The sequence below is a fragment of the Nelumbo lutea genome, chromosome 4, assembly GCF_056320005.1.
Source record: "Nelumbo lutea isolate HS-2025 chromosome 4, American lotus-T2T, whole genome shotgun sequence".
Lineage (NCBI taxonomy): Eukaryota > Viridiplantae > Streptophyta > Magnoliopsida > Proteales > Nelumbonaceae > Nelumbo > Nelumbo lutea.
Window position 1 is genome coordinate 78,892,762 of NC_142687.1, and position 5,049 is coordinate 78,897,810.

The following is a 5,049-nucleotide window of genomic DNA, read 5'->3' on the forward strand; positions in this document are numbered from 1 at the left end:
ATTATGAAAACTTAAACACCAACCCCTAAATGTGCTATTTTTATCACTATTTTGTTGTGTGTCATTGTATTAGCATTTCCCTCTTCCCTAGCTATTGTGTGAATTGAAATTCAAGTGAGAATTCAAATGCATTAGCATTGAACTGTTGATACACTGGAACTCCTATGCATTGAAAATCCAATATCTGAAGCATAACAATCTCCACCTAATCTTTTGACAGTTGATATCATTTGGGGAGTCAATGGGTATAGGGCTGACCTTGTCTGGGGGAATCACACATGGTCAATGTATAGGGTCCCCATCCAATAGACAACTCAGATACTACATATCATCTCCGGATGTTGCAGAAACCAGTAGGTTATCTTGACAATAAACCTAAATGACCGATTAGGTTACTAATTTACATACACAGATGATATGCATATACATATCTTTAAATACTCAAAAGAGTACAAGAAATGATGTCCCTCCTCTATTTTCAACCATTTACTTAGGTAAATCTGCTTGTCATTATTTCAATTCCACAATTGATAAAGGAATTTTTTTCATTCAATTATCACTTTGATTGAAAGACTAGCAGGGAAAAGAAAAAGTAACAATACCCCTTGGTTAATACATATGACAAGGTATTCATTTAGAATATTATGCATCCTTTGCTCTTCCAGCTCTCTGTATGCCCTAACTTCCTGTTCCTTCACTTTGTTTGCTGGAAACTTTGTACCCACTGCAAATCAGAAAAGATAAATGGCAAAAAATAAAGAAAAAACATTAATAATCAATGAGAACTACAAAATGTGATTACAGGATCAAGACGTTGCAGAAGAACTGGAGAATCATTTTACCTTTACCATTTTATGTATGGGATGGGAGTAGGGGGGTGAGGTGAAGTGAAGATGTAGATTGATCATACATGCTCATAAATACTTCAGAGAAGACTATGGCTTCCAACATCAATTGTACATTTCTTGGAAAAGAAGTCAGTTTAGATTAACTTCATCCTACTTTTTCAGACTTGGAACAGATTCACAGGGCTTAATGGACTTATATAATCCTCACTCCCTCGTCCTTAAAATTTTGCCCACAACTTATCATTTTGATAATGGCTGATAAATTCTTAGTTACTGTTCAAGATTACTTATTTCAGATAACCCCATGGTTAAAAGCTAGAATCGATTGCATCGAGTTCAACTAAATTTATCCTGAATTCATCCAGACAATCAATTTGCTGTAGTCATAGAAACTCCAGGGAGTTTTCTAGAACTCACAACAATGAAAATTAGGAAAGGAACATTCAAATATTAAATTATATAAAAGGAAATAAATCAGTAAAGTTTATTTTCCAAAAGTTTAGATCCCACTAACTCGGACCTGGGATGAACTGTGCCGGCTGATGAACATGAAGGATGCATATCTTCTTCCCTCTCGAGTTCTTCAATGTCCAAAGTAGAGTGGATTCATTCTCTTTTACTTCTTTTCCAACCGCCACAAAAATCTTATCATAGATGTTTCTGTGGGATTGCAAATCTTCTTCAATCTCTCCACCTCTCTCCATCAATCCAGAGATGCCAACATGACGAGGCACTTTCTTCTAAGCTGCCATAGAGGAGCAGGTAGAGGACACGACACATCCGTCTCTATTCCATTGGAATACTCGATTTCACTGCTGCTTCCGAATCTCTCCTCGTTCTCTAATGGAATCTAGGAGTATCAAAAAGAGAAGCAGACCATTAGACACCGGGATCGATAGATTATATTCTTCGAGATAACTGCTATAGATTATATTCCGAGTCTCTCCCTCGCGGAAGAAAAAATGATGTTGTCATAGTCCCTTGAGTGACCGATTCGGTTGAGTTGATTGGAAACACTCGAACATGATTCAAACTGGGGCGTCGGTGGAAGATGATGGCGGGGCATAGCCCCTTCTGTCGTGGTTGACCGTTGGCGACAGCAGTGGTTGTCGGGGCAAGAACCGATTGGTCATGCTCTGTACCCATCTCCTCTGAGGTTTATCACAGATTGGAAAAAGAACCGCGTAAGTGGGCAACAACTTGAGTGACTAATTCCGAGAAAAAACCCTCCATCTCCGTCGCTCTCTCTCTACTTGAAACTCTTGTCTCTCGAGCAAACGAGAAACTGTTCGGTGAAAAAACCCTTTCTCTTTGATTGGAAACACTCGAACTGGGATTTCACTAGAATGAAAGCATAGAAAAAACCCTCCATCTCTGTTGCGCTCTCTCTGCTTGAAACTCTCCGTCGCGCTCTCTCGTCAAAAACCTAGGATCGAAAAACTTTTGTATTTCTGCGAAAAAAAGTTAGACTCCCCGCGGCTGCGTGATTGTATTCGACTGGTTTAATTTTAAAACCGTTGTGTCTGTTCTTTTAAACCGCCGCATCTATTCTCGAATCCAATGCAGGAATTCTTTAGATAGCACTACAGTGGCGGTCAGTAAGACCACCGGGTCTAAACCGCTGGCTTAGACCATTTTTCTTGTGGTGAATGACACTTTAGCAATTATTAGAAAATTCAAGTAAATAAATAATGGCACATTTGTAATTAGGAAATGCTTATGAATATCACACATTTGTAATTAGGAAATGCTTATGAGATTGGGTTTTATACTTTGGTTTTTACATATGCATCTTCCATTGGATTTTACATGTTGGTTTTACATTTAATATTTGACTTTACACTTTGGTTTTTACACATGCATTTCCTATTGGGTTTTACATGTGGCTTTGCATTTAACATTGTGTTTTACATTTAAATTTCCACATGCATTGGGCATGTGAAGACAAATGAAGAAGAGCCCAACTGGTGAGTTTTATGGATGCCTTTTCAGGCCACAATTAGATAAGCGTGCACCCTGGCGATAAGGAGAAGATGTTATTCATCACCGAGTACGGGACCTACTACTACAAGGTAATGCGTTTCAGACTGAAGTATGTTGGGGATACATGGTGTATTAAGGAAGTATAACATGAAGTCGAATCCAACTAAGTGTGCCTTTAGGGCCACCTCAGGAAAATTCCTCAGCTTTGTGGTCACTCAACGGGGAATAGAAGCCAATCCCAAAAAAATACAAGCCATTCTAGACATGGAACTCCCACGGTCAACCAAAGAGACTCAGCAGCTCATTGGCCAAATTGCAGCCCTCAAATGATTCATGTCTAAATCGGCCGATAGGTGTCTACCTTTTGTTCTGGGCCATCAAGAAGTTGAAGAACTTTCAATGGACAGAGGACTACTAGATAGCCTTCAACGAGTCGAAAGTATACTTAGCCTCACCACCATTGTTCACCCGACCCAATATGAGAGAGACCTTATTCCTATATCTTTTGGTTAGGGACGAGGTAATTTGTTTTGTATTAGTATAAGAAGATGAAAGGTTTCAAAAGCCAGTGTACTACGTCAACAAGGTCCTCCATGACACCGAGACTAGATATCCAGAAGTAGAGAAGACAACCTTTGCACTAGTGATCTCGACCAAAAAATTGAGGCCTTATTTTTAAGCCCACACCATCACCGTCATGACTAACTAGTCTTTGAAGAAGAAATTGTTGAAGCCAGAGACCTCGGATCGGTTGACCAAGTGAGCCATAGAACTATCAAAACTTGAATTGCACTACCTGTTGAGACCTGCAAAGCACAAGCACTAGTAGATTTTTTGGTTGAGTGTACTTTCAATCACAATGGTGCTCTTGAGCAAGAAGAACCTCGGCCTTCTTGGACTTTACGTATGGACAGTTGCTCCAATACTAGGGGGAGTGGAGCTGGCCTCATCCTCTTAACTCCAGATGATAACAAATTGAAGTATGCACTTCGATTCGGTTTCTCTGCTTCAAATAACGAAGCCGAGTACGAATCCTTACTAGCTAGTCTCTAGCTAGCAAAAGACCTTGGGACTAAGCACATTGAGGTCTTCAACAACTCTCGGTTGGTTACGAATCAAGTGAACGGAGAATACGAGGCCAGAGAACCTAACATAGCCAAGTACCTGAAAAAGCCCAAGAGTTGGCCAAAGAGTTCCAACATTTCACTCTGCGTCAAGTACCTCGGACCAAGAACTCCCCAAACTTGCTAGCTCTTTGGGGTCGGCCCTCAACTGCATTGTGCACGTAGAAAACCTGGCATACCCCAACATAAAAGAGAAGCATGTGTGCCCAATTCAAACTGAGCCTTGCTAGATGGATCCCATCCTCACCTACTACATAAAAGGCACTAAGACAAGGGTAATTCTGGCCATCCATTCAGAAGGACGCCATCTAACTGGTACAAAAGTGTGATCGATGCCAACAATACTCCAACATTTCTCATCGGCTTGCCACAACCGTCTCAGCCCTCATCAGTCCTTGGCCCTTTGCAAATTGGGGGATGGACATCCTCGAACCTTTTCCTTTAGCTATAGGGAATAGAAGGCACCTGATCATGGAAATTGATTACTTTACAAAGTGGGTAGAAGCCGATGCCTTGGCAACGATCATGACAAGGATGATCCAAAGCTTTTACCAAAAAAACATCATTTGTTACTTCAACATTCCATACATGCTCACCACTAACAATGGCCACCAATTTGATGATTCCAAGTTCAGGGAATGGTATGCAAGCCTAGGTATAAGGTAGTAGTACACCTTAGTCTATTATCCTCAAACCAATAGACTAGCCGATGTCACCAACAGAACCATCTTGAATGGATTGAAAGCAAGATTGGGTAGAGTCAAAGGACTTTGGGTAGATGAGCCGCCTAGTGTGGTATGGACATATAGGACAAGGCCTCAAACGACCATAGGAGAAATGCCTTTCAACTAAACATATGGAACATAAGTCGTCATTCCAACAAAGATTGGCTAGGCAAAGGGATGCGAAGAAAATCTATCATATTCTTATCTATGAAAATTCAGTTTTTCTACACTTAATTTACATTTAAATGGACTCATTACTCTTGTATTTCGGTTCAGGGCATGAAAAAAGGATTCAGGAGAAAAGCAAGGCAAATCGGATGATTATTCATAGTTTCAGCACCGATTATTAATCTGGGCCTAACTCTCGTA

General features: G+C 40.3%; 1 long non-coding RNA gene across 1 annotated transcript; it reads right to left on the reverse strand.

Annotated features, from left to right (window-relative positions):
• Window positions 1-420: 420 nt before the first annotated feature.
• On the reverse strand, window positions 421-2,352 carry LOC148861220 (uncharacterized). Its single transcript, XR_016094837.1, has 2 exons — window positions 1,369-2,352; window positions 421-724 (listed from the first exon to the last, which is right to left on the reverse strand). It is a non-coding gene; the product is annotated as an uncharacterized LOC148861220 (long non-coding RNA).
• Window positions 2,353-5,049: the final 2,697 nt, after the last annotated feature.